Source organism: Triplophysa dalaica, chromosome 6 (assembly GCF_015846415.1).
Source record: "Triplophysa dalaica isolate WHDGS20190420 chromosome 6, ASM1584641v1, whole genome shotgun sequence".
NCBI lineage: Eukaryota > Metazoa > Chordata > Actinopteri > Cypriniformes > Nemacheilidae > Triplophysa > Triplophysa dalaica.
Window position 1 is genome coordinate 17,221,719 of NC_079547.1, and position 16,158 is coordinate 17,237,876.

The 16,158-nt window shown below is 39.6% G+C and overlaps 1 protein-coding gene across 1 annotated transcript in view; it reads right to left on the reverse strand.

Moving 5' to 3' along the window:
* pik3r3b (phosphoinositide-3-kinase, regulatory subunit 3b (gamma)) overlaps positions 1 to 10,517 on the reverse strand; it is a 193,620-nt gene extending 183,103 nt beyond the window's left edge. The window contains exon 1 of the mRNA XM_056750038.1: positions 10,433 to 10,517. The gene's annotated coding sequence lies outside the window, so the exon portion shown is untranslated. The remainder of the gene's footprint in view (positions 1 to 10,432) is intronic.
* Positions 10,518 to 16,158: the final 5,641 nt, after the last annotated feature.

The following is a 16,158-nucleotide window of genomic DNA, read 5'->3' on the forward strand; positions in this document are numbered from 1 at the left end:
CATGGCCAATAAAAATGTTATTGGAGTTCAATACTAGCAGACTGTATAAGAAAACCTGCATTCTATTAAACCCACAGTGGTGTAACCGAGTCAACAAGCCACCCACAAAAACGAAAACTATACAGCAAGTGTCTGAATTCCACAGCGGTTCACAGAGTACAGCAGTGTGAACACAATTTATCTGTAGCGTAATCAAATTAAAAAGTGGGAAGAGAATTGAAGCCATGTGTCTGTCAGACCTTTTTCATGTAGTAGGTGACAATGATGGTGCGTTTTGGTGAACAGGTTAATTGAACTATAATTCACTGCCATGGCTTGGGATCAGCCGGGAGATTCAAGAGCAAAGAAAGAGAAAAGGGTATGTAGGTTAGTCGGGGGAATTGTTGAGGGTTAAGGCACATGATTAATGTGCAGTCTCAAGTTAATTCGCCAGCAAGGTGCGAGTAAAAGATTGGCTGACATGAACGTCGTCAGAACAGCCACGAGGCTGAACGGCTCCATACTGCACTTGAATTGTTGGAATGTCTTCACTAGAGTGGTAGTAAGAGCGTCAGGCATCTCAGGAGTGATTCAAAGTTGAAAAGAAAATAGTCCCATTTTGAAATGACTATCATAACTAATCACTCAAATAGAAAAATACTTTGTTGATTCACCCTTATGTCATTCAAAACTTGTACAAGACTCCTCGTTCTGTAGAAGATATTTTGAAAAATGTCTTGTTGGTTTTGTTGATACAATGACGGTCAATGGGAGGCAGTGTTGTTTGGTTACCAACATTCTTCAAAATATCTTCTTATCTGCAGAAGAGAGAAAATCATGCAGATTTGGAAAGTAATTTTTGTGATTCAATGAAAAGAATATTACATAATTATTTTACTTGTCTAAACTGGCCCTTTAAAACCTGCTGCATTATCAATACATGTAAACTTTTTTTAACACCGTTTCTCTCTCTCTCCTTCTTTTATGTTGAGTGTGCTTCTCTTATACATCTTAGACTTTAATGATATTATAGTAATATTGTTTATTAGTAAACTAAGTAAGCCTCTCATGCCAAAACCAGCTACTAAGCTGCTGCCTTAAAAAAATGTTGAGGTGAAAGAAGAGAATGAAGGTCATTAAATCCACCTACAATGTTAAAAAAAATAGGTTACAGCACTGAAATACCTAAATGAAAAACAGAATTACAAGAAAGAAGTCAATGACAACGATTCTAATGTTCAATATTGTTAATAGACTTCCTCATTATTCGTGGTTATAGAGTCTAGACTACCGTAAGACATGGTTTTTGGTTTTCCAGAAATCATCATGTAACACCTCACTTTCTCTTGTCTAGAGTCATCAGTGTCACATCATTAGTCTTAATAGTGGAAGACATTACTGAAGCAAATAAAGTGCTATCTTGTGTTTACGTCATGTTTGAATCTGTGTATTTCCCAATTACGTATTTGTTTTGAACAGGGGAAAGGTACTGCCAGTACTAAGTTAGCTTTTCTAATCATAATATCTGTGGATGTACACAACTGTTGAAGGTGATTCCAACATTGCTTGACACCTCAGCTGGGTTCAACAAGACTTAATGTTTTTCCAGCAAATTATGGTTACGAACCTCCCGCACAGAGGAGATGTTCTCCAATTGGAACAAAACGAAAATTGCCACCATTTGCTGGAAAAACAAGCAAGCCTCAGATTCATGCGCAGCCAAGGGATAATGGAAGCTAGACATTAATGTGAATAGCGCTTTCATATGGATATTTCTCCTAAACAAACGCATCGATTCGCTTCAGAAGACCTTTGTTAAGACCACGGAGCCATGTCGAGAGGTTCTTTGATCGATGGATGCACTTTTTGGAGCTTCAAAAATTTGCCCCCCTTTCACTTCCATTCAACCACTTGGAAGAACATTGATATGTGGTATTATAACTCCGACTGCATTATTCTTCAAGAAGAAAGTCATATTCGGTCAGGATACCTTGAGTGTGAGTAAAACATGGGGACATTCTGCTCGTCTGATCTACATAATGCTTAGTTGACCTACAGTCATACTGTTACTTTAAGGATTAGGGTTGGGGTGTGTTTTGCTAAAAGTCTACGTGTCATATGTGTGTTTTAGTGTATGTCCAAGTGTAATTTCAGATACCCCCAGAGGCCATAACAGCAAGTTATATAGAGCCAATAGTTCCATATCTTTCATGTTGCTTTTATGGAATTCCTCTGGGTATTAGATCTTCATCCAAGCCTACCCAATCGATAGCTTCCACTTAATTTTTCAAAAGTCCTCAGGCGTCGTGACCGTGTCGGTCAACCAGCTGTAAAACAGCCTCAAACTACAAATCCCATAATCCAACGCTCTGCCACATGGCTTCTAATTGGAGCTGCTTCACAGATCTTCTAAAATATCTACCAGCTCACAGTTCTACATTCCCGTGACATTCTAATCACCGTAACCTGAATATCCTTCTCAAAGTGAGAAATAGCCTTCTTCATCATCATCAGGGCGTACCGAGATTCTCGTCCTTGGAGAGAGACACAGTATTACGCTTAGATCCAAACCTGTTCACCTTCATATATGCCACAGTTCCTCCTCTAGGCTATTCCGACACAGCCGAGAGAAAATTGAGCTGTAACTCATCCAAACATCAGAGCACGAGAGCAGGTTTGTCAAACCAGTTAGACTGATTGTGGAGTTTCTTGCCAAGATTGGGCTTGTGGGCTGGTTCACTTACCGTGCGTTTGGTCGCTTGACCTCTGCACAAGATATGTAATGAAACCGAGACCGAGGTAAAAGCACAGTGATCGTAGGAACATAAAAGTGTCAGACCATTCATACGAATCCATATTCATTTACTTTTCTGCATTATAGAAAATCTTATATCTACCTCAGTTTTCAGTTGTTACCAAGTGTTTCTCCTAAAATTGCTCCGTAGAAATAAATAAAATAAATCTCATACATTTTGAATAGGCTATCTGGTATGATGCTGAAGGTTATAATGCCACACACCAATAAACCGTATCTGAACTTTCCGTGAAATAAATAAACACAGAAAATATTTAATATCATGTCTCATTAAAGATGTTTTAGATCTACATCAGCAATAAAGTACACTCTAAAAATGTTTGTGTTAGTCACGGTTGAGCTAAAAGGAACACGAAATGTGTTGATTTACAACACACCTCTGTGTCTACGAAGATTGTGTTTAAAAATAAAAATTTTAATTTATAATTGAAATCATAACATCATCACAACTGAAGCTGCATATGTGATCTTTTAGTGGTGACTATAACAACAAAATGAAGACATCAAGGAAAAATGGCAAGCAGCCCACCACAGGGAAACAGAGCATTGACCAAATCTCATAAGAGCACACTATGAGAAGCAGGGGGCATCCACAATCAATTCCTCCTCACTCCCCGCCGCCGGCGAGCCGTTAAGACGACGTGTGGACTGATCTAGCCATGACTGCAGTCGCAGACTGCGAGAGGCCCAGAGGTACATTGTGTCATCCGTTTACGTGCCCTTACGAACTATTACAGTCAAGTTCACATTTAAGAGCTCCCTAAATTAAGCAATTGTTCCTCTTAACCTCTGTAGTCGCATGTAGCATGCATCAGGGTTTATGTACATTGTGCATCCCCGAGGCCTCCTCCGGAGCGAGAAGATCGAGCCCATTTAGCCAAGCGAGGGATGCCAAAGTTCAAATGGAAAGTGGGGCTGCGAGCAGAAAGGCAGCCTCTGGAGAAATCAAATTTGCATGAACACCAAAGCTCTGCCACTTTGCGTGCCTGAGAACATAAAGGGCAAATGGGAGGACCCGTCCTGATTTGTAGGTTTTGTATACAGGGTCATCTGCAAATCAATACCATCTTTTTCCATTAACATCCTAAACGTTCAGTCTCCCATCGCTTTTGGCTCATTACAAGCCGTTTGCTTGTCAGGGAAGCGGTGCTAGTCGTTACGGCCCTTGAGGTTGTGCGACTCAAAGCATCCATGCGAAGGACGTACGGCTTCTGCCAGTTTGTCAGTGTGTACAAATCGGGGAATACAAGACATCCTGTTACCTAATTAGCTGTATTGATTTACGTAGTCTCTCTCCAGCGAAAGCCTCACCATACGTCTTTAAAACGCTCTTTGTCCTCACAAAAGGCTGACAAGGGAGAGAATTATAACTGCTTTTTCACCCCAGGCCTCTCAATGGTGACGGCAAATCATGACCCTTTTAGGGTTCGCCAGGCTCAGCCACACATTCAAGGTCAAGTCTAATTCGATATGGAGATAATTTTAAATATTCATTGTTGACCCAGGAGTTCTCCTCCAAGCTGCCACTTCCCGAGACGATTGGTCCTTGTTAGTCTCGAGTGGGGTGAATGACATGCAATGCTGTTTAGCTTGGGGCAAGAATGAAAGAAAGCCATTGGGGTAGAAGTTTAATAACATGACGTGAAAGAGAACTCAAGATGGCTTAGAGGTGTGGATTCAATGGAGCCCACCGAAAAGTGTTTAGTCCACGTAAAGGGATTTTACGGTGCGTTTCCGTCCATGAGCAATTTGCATTTAAATTCAGGGTGGTTTCAATGCCAATTAAGATTTGGCCCTAGGAGACCTTTTTCTTTTCTTTTATTGATGCGTATAACAGCGTGCAGGAGTTTTTACAGTGCGTTTAAGCACCTGGAATCACGTTTCAGCCTGGCTGTCCTTTAAGCAAGACATGTAAGCTTTATTGGAAAGTCGCGGGGCAGCGAACATCTCTTTAAATGGCACTAAATGGCAATAAACCCCAATAGAGCCTAACACAGCTTATACAATGGCATTCTTTTTTGACCTTTTTGGTGAGTTTTAGTTACATAAGCATGCAGTGTTATAGGAGAAGCTATTGATGTATCAACAAATGATGTCTGTTTATTTACACAGTGACACTGTATGTATTAATGCATTATTGATTTCGCAGTTGATACAGCCTATGTTGTAACCATACCATATAATATAGACCACTTTTATTTTTATTTGCCTCTACTTGGCTTTCCTGTATTTAATCTACAGCTGCTTTTAAACAATTCAATGTTGTGAGAGGCGCAACAGAAATCCATTTGAATTGAACTGAATTAAAAAGATATTTTGAAGAGTGTTGGTAACCAAACAACAATGGATCCCATAACTTCCATTGTATGGACACAAAGCTACTGAGACATTTCTTAAAATATCTATTCTGTTCCATAGAAGAAAGGGTCATACATGGGTTTTGAATGACATGAGGGTGAATAAACGATGACAGATTTTTTTAGCAATGAACTATCACTTTAAGTGAACATACCACAGTATCACTTTATTTCAACTTTAGACACATGTATCCCCATAGATATAAATAACTAGATGCTCATTCCAGCACTCCAGTCACGTAGTCATCTTCGAACGGTCCACTGATGTCACAGTTTGCTAGAATGCCACAACACTGCGCAGCCATGGCTGTGGATTAGCGTTAAGACATGTAGAGGCCATTCACACAACAATATACAGAAGTCTTTTCATGCGTTTCTGCTGTTTGTTCACACGACAACAGCTTTTTGGTGGACTGAAACTAAAACTTTTTAAAACAACACCATTGTCGTCCCTTTGTTCACGTGAAAATGCAAAACTGCAGAAAAAAGGTGATGTTTTACGCATACTTACATGTTCAGTCTGTAGGCAAACAATAACGGCGGCATCCAAGGCTGTGTGTTTGTGCTACGCAACTTATTGACGTTTCTCCAGCATAAAGTAGATCTACTGCACCACTATTACTAGCAGAGACACAGCATTAACATTTACAAGACTCTAAACACAAGTGTGCCGACAAAGGGTATTGAAAGGCACTTTTGGGTTAAACCGGAATATGTAATAATGTCGACAGGCCCATAGTGACATCACCATCCATTGTGCTGACATGCATAATACAGCTTTTTAACTTGCTTTCGTGGATGGGGCGTAAATGCTAATTATTTTGAAAACGTTGTTGTGTGTAATGTGTTAAATTAAAAAAAAAAAGATTCGTTTTTTTAACACTTTGTTATCGTGTAAATGAACTGGTAGTTGTAAAGTTACTTGTAGTCTGTAAAATTAAGTGTTGGCATATATTAAGTAGGCAGACTATTAATACTGTGTTACTGTTATCCATACGGTACTCCTCAAAACCCAGGATATCGCAGTTTGATAAACTAAAACAATAAAAAACATTGTCACATAATACATACAGGGGTGGTTTCCTGGACAGAAATTAGTCCCAGACTAAAATAAATGTAAGAGCTGTCCAAACTGAAAACACTTGCACTGATTTATCGTAAAATACATCAGTGCCTTCGTGCTGTTTTAAAATGCACACAAGCAATCTTTTTTGTAAGGCATGTTTGTTAAAACTACTTAAATTATCTAATTAAACTAAGGCCTTCTGTCTTAAGCTAAACCCTGTCCATTGTTACAGCAGCCATGATGCTCTCAAGTCATCTGGATATTCTTGTTTCTTGTGACTTGTAGCTTACTATCTGATTCATAGATGACTGCTTTTCATTGTGGTGGTTTCATCAGGTCAGAAACAGGAGCTAATGACTGTGGTCGTGGGTTGATCTCGCCCCACATCTCTGTGTTGACCTCACATCTCTTTTTTCTCATCCGTAGTGTCTATATTCCATCAAGCAACAAGTCCTTCAACTCACACGACCAAATTGGTCGTTCACAAGGTTCACATCTTCTCATCTGTGTTTCTGCAACTTATTACAGTTTCACACAAATGAAAAAGCATCGCTCAAATGCTTACTAACACAGATCAGGGGACGTACTGAAATTCACAGCTATGTTTCACTAAGTCTTACTAACTTTCTTCAGATGTTCACCCTGCAATTGTAGAAATGAACACAAAAGAATGTTGATACATCTCAGAGCATTTCTGTCCTGAGGAGACAGATTTGAGATTAAGTTTTATTTCTCGTGAGAAATAATCGAGACACAGGAGACCTAGGCAAAAGTCTTCATTTACTGTTCTTTTGTTAAACAATAGAATCGCCCCCCATTGTCTAGAAGAAACAATTGAAACATTCAATGAAGATAATTGGAGATTTTATATCCTGTGGGAAGGCATGTATGAACTCTTCATTAATTTCAGCCCTTCAAAAAATCTCCATCATTCTCTCAGATCGTTGTCATCTGATCTTTCACTTAAACTCTTCCTTTGTTCCATCTGTCTGTTAAACAAGTCATTATCCCAGCCTTGCTTACTACATGCATGTTGGAAAGCGTATGCGAACATTTGTCTATGTTTGTATGTGAGTATTGAATGAGTGGAGGGATGATGCCATCTCTCAGGCTCACTGAGCACAGCCCTGACCCACATTCACCAGCATCACATAAACTCATCTCTTCTGTCCCTCACACAGACGTTGCGTAACGCTGCTGCTCTGCTCTGCTCTCGAATGTTCCACTTTAGCTCAGTCTTCGAACAGCCAATGCATATTCAGCACGCTAGTGAGGGCTGATCATTCAGCTAATAAGAATTTCCAAGTGATTCAAGTCAAGTCAAGTGAGATTTATTGTCATTTCACTACATGTGGGGACGTACAGTGGAACGAAATGTTGTATCGCACAGAACCACGGTGTAGCATAGAGACATATAACTGATATAAACTTACATATACTTTATTAATGTAAACAAACTTTTCATGAATACTATACACATAATAAACATGTGTAGTCCAGTGCATAATATGTGCATACCTGTACACACCTTATTAATGCGCTGGGCTCTTTGTTTGTCATAGAAAATGATTATTTAGTTATATAAAACTTTAAGAATCCACTATTACACACATCCTAATAACATATTGGTGTGTATTTTACACTTCACCAGCTTTCAAAACCATCACGGGACAAACATATAGGAAAATATACTGAACAATATAATGCAATATATTGAATAAAACATTTCAATATATTGTAACCAAGTGCTCATGTTTATCAGTATATGAAAAGCAGCAATTCCTTATGTATTGCTCAGTGGATTGTGATAGAATAACAATGTATTATTCTATATATTTTTGAATAAATGATTTAATATGTTGACAATTCAAATAGATGGTAAATATACAATCCCCTTTGCCATCCATTGTTTGTATGAACAGATAATCCTGCCACACACTCACATCATTGAATGAGATGAAATGACAACGGATTCAAGTGTTTGCTTTGCTTCTCAGGGAAATAAGAACAAATGGTTTTCTTACAGCCAGCGCTACAAGCACACTGTGTAAAAAAGAGGATGAAAATGTGCCCACTAATGTAATCCTGCTACAGTATGCTACATCCTCTTGTGAACACAACAACTTGAAATCTTACTCTCTATACTAACATCTCTGTGAATGTACACGCAAAGATTTGTTTAAAGTGATCCTCAGGTATAACACCATTACTTTCTGCTAGGATTTCCTCTGTTTGTCTTGATGAATACAAACGAAAATGTTCAAATATTTCTTTATCTTAACAGAACCTTCCATTGTGCTGCATTTTGCAAAGGGGAATGAAATGCATGAATTTATATAATAAACAGTGCCCCTTAGTGGCCATCATTATATACAGCAGCTACATTCTCAGACTCTACTCTATTGTTCCCTCTGATGGAATTTTCACCATACATAAGCTCTCAGCCATAAAATATTTATTAGTAATTTGAAGCTATACCATGTGATAACTCTTAACACTATTTGAATTATGTTCCACTGAAAATGCAGTTGGTTTCTGTTTGAACTCATCCAATTAAAATTAAAACTACAGTGTCGTCATAATCATCTTACAACCCACTATTAAAATTTCTTGTTCAATTCACCCATCGACCCATGCCCTTCGTCAAATATAATGTAATGCCAAAAATTGATTTCGACCCAACCTAAGACCATTAGGGTTGCTTGATTAAGACTCGATTCTGTGGGAGCGCTCAATTTTACAGTCAGTGCACATGCAAATTTCCCCATGGCAAAGTGGTGTGAAACAGGTCTGCCCTGTTGGTGTGGTGCAACACTCTCATCATAGGAAAACGACACTGAAATAAAGAAACGGAGAAGGGGAGCGAGAGAGAGATGCACACAGAGACAAAGCGGGAGAGAGAGAAAATGGGATTCTAATGAGTCAGCCATCCAGAACCACCACTGATGCCCCGGGGATGAGCTTGGGCATACACTCGACCGATGCTGTTTATTCTTTCATTTCCACAGATTAATGGCTGTTTCCTTTATAAAACCTTAATTTCAATCTCATAAATTGATTTAATGGGGCATTTATGAGTCTGACTGACACATGCAAAGGCGTTGTGAATGTAAATGTCATTTTAGCATACTGACACTGCTCAAAAGGTGTGTTAAAGACTGGTCTGCTGAGATTGGGTTTGCATCAATTTAGCATGATTTGGAGACATTTCACCTTCTACATACTGATTAAAGTGATAGTTCACTCAAAAAAAAAGATCATCATTTACTCACCCTCTTGTTATTTCCAACCTGTCTGACTTTCTTTCTTCTGCAGAACAAAAAAGAAAATATTTTGAAGAACCGACCAGTATGACTTGCAGTACACAAAAGAAGACATTTTGAAGAATGTTGATAACCGAACAGCCGATAAACCCATTGACTTCTATTGTATGGACACAAAACCAATGCAAGTGAATGGCTGCCATCGCTGTTCGGTCAACAACATTTAAAAAAATATCTTCTTTTGTGGTCTGCGGAAGAAAGAAAGTCATACAGTGTGAGCAAATGATGACAGAATTTTCATTTTTGGGTGAACTATCATTGTATGAATACAAAACCAATATAAGTCATTGGGTGCTGCCGTAGTTCAGTTACAAACATTCTTCAAAATATCTTCTTTTGTCATAGTCATACAGGTGAGTAAATGATGATGACAGAATTTTCATTTTTGTGTGAAGTGTCCCCTTAAGCATAAAGGCTTCCCTTCGTATTAGTTTTAAGTTATTATATTAATCACAAATAAACAGTCTTAAACTGATGACTTAGCGCAAGTAGTAGCAACTTGGAGGCTCAAAAGTTTGAGTTCTCTTTTAGAAGCTTTTAATATTTGATATGGACCAATGTCCCCGTAAGCAGTAGCGTAGATACTGGGGTGTAAATGGGGGGAATGATGCGGGGGGCCACAACAATTCAAAGAGTATTGATGTAAAAGGACCTAAAGAAATTTACAATCACAATACCCAGAATTCCAAGCTACAGCCCAGCCTGTGAAAATAAAGAAATCTGAAATCATCTAATGTGCGGATCAGCAAACAGCATGTCGAGTATGACAGCCTTTCTCATTAGCTCTGACCCGAGCAGGGAAGGTCTGTTGACATCCGACTAAAAATCTCAGAATTGTTTACCATCTCTCATTAAAAATAGCAGTTCCAGGTCTGGATGAGTAATTACTCACCGCTGTTCTCATCTCTGGACTATTGCTCCCGGCTTCCTGGAATTCTGTCACACAGCCTGTCCTCAGACCTCCGATGCATTACTTTGCACGTCTACGTGTGACACGCACCACCAATAAACCATTTGTCTTCATAGCACAATGTGTGTTGAGTTTGCTCTTGAAAGCACGTCCCGTCTTCGTCTGGCAGCGAGCGGCACTCGTTCCAGGAAGACACATGGCGCGAGAAGCGCTGAGTCAGCGAACTGGCCTGACAGAAACATGGTGCTCTTTCACATCCAAAAAAGCGTCCCTCGAGACCTCGAGTGGCTAGACAACAAACACAAAAACAACAACGTGAAGCGGGACACTCATCTCTCACAGGCCGTGGTGGAGTCAGGAGATAATGAAGCTGTTGAGAGATAAAGAGAATGAAGTAGACAGAGAAACCAGCAAGGGGGGAAGAAGAGCAAGTTATCATTACTAAAACGAGTGACAGTGGAAAAACGACAAAAGATGGGGAGGCTTCGCGTGGAACGAAGCCCGACTGCCCCCTCAAGGTCAACCCCTCAGGTGCATGACGTGAGAGAAATGAGCTGGCGAAACGGCGGCTCGCGTTGGCGTCCCGTCGACTCCGCTGCCGGCATATTTTGTCTTGACGAGTTTCATTTATTAAGTGGAGGGTTTTCATATGCGCCGCGGTTCCTGGTAGTCACCTTTCGAGCATCCCAATTAACTCCTCTCTAATTGATGTTGGACGTATTAAAGTTAATGAAGCAGCGGTCCATCTGTTGCGTTGGGAAGCGGAGACTGTGTTGTCATTGATGGGGCAAGCGTATGCACAATGCAGCAAGGACAGCGTTTTTGCAGGAACGGAGCACGGGAAGACAAAGAGCTGTTTGGCAAGCGGGATCCATAACATCGCTCCACGATGATCCTTCAGTTCGCCTCTCGTGCATTTTTACGAGTTTCATATATCAGCTATATGAGTCTATATGAGAGATATATGACACGATGAATGATTCACAGGCTGTGAACTGCTCAGTATGTCTAATAAATAATAAATCTACATTTTACTGATATACACACTCCGGACCGTTATTAATTAAATTTTAATCAAGGTGACGGCGGTCGCATAGTGGTGGAGATGGCATTGTGGATTGTTTAAATCCTTCTCTCTCATTCGTTCTCGCTCTTTCTGTCACACTTTCACCTCATTTCTTTGTTGTGGTTGCATCCCCCGTGGCTTAGTCGGACAAAAATATTTCAGACCACCGAAAGTCTCGTGGTTTATTTGTCTTTGTGTGCGTAGGGCTGTAGTCGCAGGCATGTAAATGTATGCGCTAATGCCAGAGAGAGGGGGGTGGTTGGAATAGAAAGAGGGGATAGGTGCAGAGTTAATAGATACTGAGGAATATATGTGTGAGGGATGGAGAGAAAGCAAGAGAGCAATGGGAGCTGTATATTTACCAGATTGAACCCATGTGTGAGGGGAGCGGTTTGTGAGTGAACGTGCCGTCGGTGGGAAGTTCCATTTACAAAATCTATGCATTTAAAACACAACATTGTCATTTTTGTTATTCAGTCTTTCTCATCAATAATTTGGGGCCTAAGTGAACTCAATACAAAAATACATTTAAAAGGTCACCAAAACAGTTTACCCCCCAAAAAAATATTCTGTCATCATTTACTCACCTTTTAGATGTACAAAACCTGTATGAACTTCTTTGTTCTGTTGAACACAAAAGAAGATATTTTAAAGAATGTGGAGCTAGCAAAACACATTACAATCATCCCAAGCATTAACCTTTATCAGGCTACATCATGACATCACTTAATGTCTTGAGAAGACACTTCTAATAAATGCATGAAAAGGGTATGAATGGAAAAAAATGCTTGAAAGGGTAAGAACACAAAGAAGGGGGCGCAGAGTGAGAAATGACTGGCCAGCATCCGTTGTGTGGCTGGCATATTTAACCTGCCCATCTGCATGAAATATGGCCAGGCGAACGTGGCTCCGCTTCAGTGCTCCCGAGCCCGTACTTAACATTTCCGCAGGTGAAAGGGGAGGCGTCGTTAAAGGGAGCCACGCTCCGGGGATGCTCATCTCCAGCTCCCCCCGAAGCCATTTATTGCATGAGAGCTTCCATATCACGATCAATCCTCTAGAAAGAAACGAGAGGCTCCATGCAACCAGACTCACACAGCTGGGCCTTTTAACAAATACGTAATTGTTCTAAAACAAAAGTTGAATGGACTTGTTAAGGGATTGTTTGTGTACTTCAGCTGCATGTGGTAATATTCTGTAAATCTTATACAAGAATTTAATACAGTTTATGAATTACATTTTGGAACTTCGCATTGTTCAAAACCCAAATTTGAGTAACATAAATGGACATTTAAAAAAATTCAAGCAGCACAAACAAGATTAGTTATAGAAACCATAGCAGATACGCTTCATAATTAGAGCTAAAAAACCCATGAAGTCAATTTAGTCTGCTGAAGTACAAATACTTGCTACTGCCAATACATCCACAACATGCTGCTGTGTGCGTGTAAGGAATGCTGCTCCTGCACATATAGCATATATGAATTACCCCTGTATAGCATACATGATCACCTTGTAGCAGATCCATGCAGGTGGAGCTGGGGCAGGAGGAGGGTTTCTGAAGCGTGATGTACTGCTACAACAATCACTTGCCGCGGTTTAAAATTGAGCAGCAAGCTCATTGGCTGCTGATACAGAAGAAACCAATGAGCTGCACCGTGTGTTAAAGTTTTTATGACAGATTGGGTTAGAGTCTAACCGTAGACTATAGGACTTGCGCTATCTAGTTTCATGACAGGACTTTCTCTGACATTTGTATTTAGTTTAATTTATGTTAATATTTTTTTGTATAAAAGTTTTATTAGGTAAACAATTTCTTAAATTTGATTGTATATTCATTTTATTATATAAGCAATTTGTTTAATGGGTGTTGTAACTTTGTTGCATTTTAGTTTAAGCCGAGTAACGGTTCTTATACCGGTAACCCAAAATAATACTGGTTAGACATCCTTTTAACTTGCTAATGTGCTAGGTAATGTACTTTACTTGTTATTTATTTAGCTTGTTATCAGAAATGATCTGCATGGACTCTATTCTGTACTTCTGTACTGGAAGTTTAGTTCAGGTCACAAAAGTGCATGCGCAGCAACGTTTGTTTATGTTGCTTTTAAACTGTCTATACCATGCAAACAATTCTCCTTTTGTGTATTAATTTATTTTTAGTATTCTGTAGCTGAACTAGTTCAACGTGAGTTAGGAAAAAACTAACATAGTACAACTTGAATATACTAAGCGCACTAACCCAACAACAGAGGTATCCATTCACGTCTGTTGTACGGACACAAAAGCAATGCAAGTGAATGGCCACCATTGTTCAGTTAACAACATTTTTCAAAATATCTTCTTTTGTGTTCTGCAGAAGAAAGAGACTCGTACAGGTTTAAAATGACAATGGAGTGAGTAAATGATGACAGAATTTTCGTTTTTGGGTGAACTGTCTCTTGAAATATCCATCATCACTGTCGGACTGAAAACATTTACTTACAAAATTGCCACTTTACAGAAAATTAAAGAAAAATACTTTGTCAAAGTCGACATGCTTGTTTAAATACTTTTTATCGGTTACATATAATTGCCAAACCAAAAGATAGGAAAGGTGATCAATAGTAATGAATCTCTAAACAAATAGATATACCAGGTTTCAGTCTGACAGTGACGAAATTCAGCCTAATAATATTTAAATACATCACAAAACGGCATGAGGGTGTAAACAACATTCTCAGTGTGTCTAAATACACAGTTATTCTGTGCAAAAAGAGCCACACAGTCTCAAAACATAATGTACAGAACAAAGGAATAATGTTGCGGAGCGATTCCTTTCTCCTTTCACAAGCTGTGTTAGGCACTCCTCCTTGGTCTGATTTATAGGTCTATTCTCCTATGGCATGACGGACCAGCTTGAATTAATATGCATTTGCTTATGGCGTCCTGTGATAAATGAATTCTAGGGGAGACAATAGAGGTCACAGGGGAGTCTCTGTGTTAAGGCACAGTCACTACAGCCTACGCTCGCAGCTCTGCGCGTTTTGTGATCCCTCACCGAGATGATTAGGGAAGTCTCACACAGGGACTTACAGCCTGTGTTTACAATGTGATTATACTGACTGCTGTCACGGTCGTCTCTCGTGTGGGGCTAATAAAGAAATGGGAATGTTTGATCTTTGTGGAATGTCTTTTTTCCCATGCATTACAAGATATTAGTTTTGTCCAGATGTTGAACTTGTACAAATACTTTTTGGGGGGGGGAGGGTGCAGTGTTGTCATTGTTCATGAAATAATAAATCAGATTTTTCTCACAATCTTAGTTTTTCTAATTAAATATAAAAGTGCTGAGATTCTTCCTTTGAGCCATTATGGCGGTGCTCTTGTGTCGTGTTCTTGTTAGAGCAAAGCTGCTTGTTTAGCAGGTTTGCAGGCGATTTCATTGGCCAGCCCGTGACAAGGGTCCGGTCCTGGGAGGGGAATCTTAAAGACGGCATGCCCCTCTGGATGGTCGTAGAAAGCAGAACCCAACCATGCATCACCTGAGTTCCTGTACTAAAGGGGCAGATAATACTTAATCTAGCCAACCTCATTACAGCTGGCATGTTTTACCAGCTCCGCCAATACAGCTGAATCTCATATCGCTTGAAAAGTGTCCACCTAATATTTTTTTCCTTTTAGGGCAAATACAGGAGAACGTGTTGAGATTAAGTGCTTTCTTTCCTAATGATGCCTGACAGGTGCACTTCTGGTGAGATTAAGGACCGGCTGTGTTAATGATGGGATTGGCGAGATTGTCATAACTCACAAAAGGACCATTAAAGTAATATTACGAAGGGCTGGTGCTGATATGTGTTTAACTCTGGCAAGGTGGCACAAGGCAATCTATCAATTTTGTTCTTTGTGTAATTTCTATACCTGCAAGGCGTTTGAAAGAAAGAAAGAAAGAAAGAAAGAAAGAAAGAATAACCGGGGAGAATAAAATAGCATGCAATGCATAACACAATCTGAGTGAGAATGAAGGTATGTATAGAATATACCACCCTGACCTGCACACTACGGGCAACAACTTTACCCTCCAGAAAAGCATGCAGCTGCATACTTAATATATGTCCAACACAAAAGGATGTGCCTATATTCTGACCTACGAGCGCTGCAGGACACAGCTTGATCTTCAGAACCATTTGCGGAGGTGATTTCATTATCTCTTTGTTTTGTTTCTTATGTTGGAAACTGGACAAAGAAAGACATTTTCCTCCACTAAGGGACCATCAATCATCTCCAGGTATCTAAGATACTATTAAAGCCTTGAGAACCAAGAGCCTTGGTACTGCAATACTGCCCTCTATTGGCACAAACAGGCGCTTGAGGACGAAAGAACAAAGGAAAACAACAGAGAAAAACACACAAAGGAAAGTAGGGGATCCGTACATAAACACCTGATAGGTAGTAAATCTAAACCTACCATCCATTAAAGCTATCTTATGTTTTCCTTGCGCTTTTGTCTGTGGAGACTATATGATCTTGAAATGTTAGAGGACGTCATTTTTCATAATTAAACCATGAAAGTCTTTTACAAACCTGATGATGTTGCATTTAATGTATGGATTGGTCAATCAAATCACTATTAATCATTATAGGGCAGATACAGTTCTGTTTT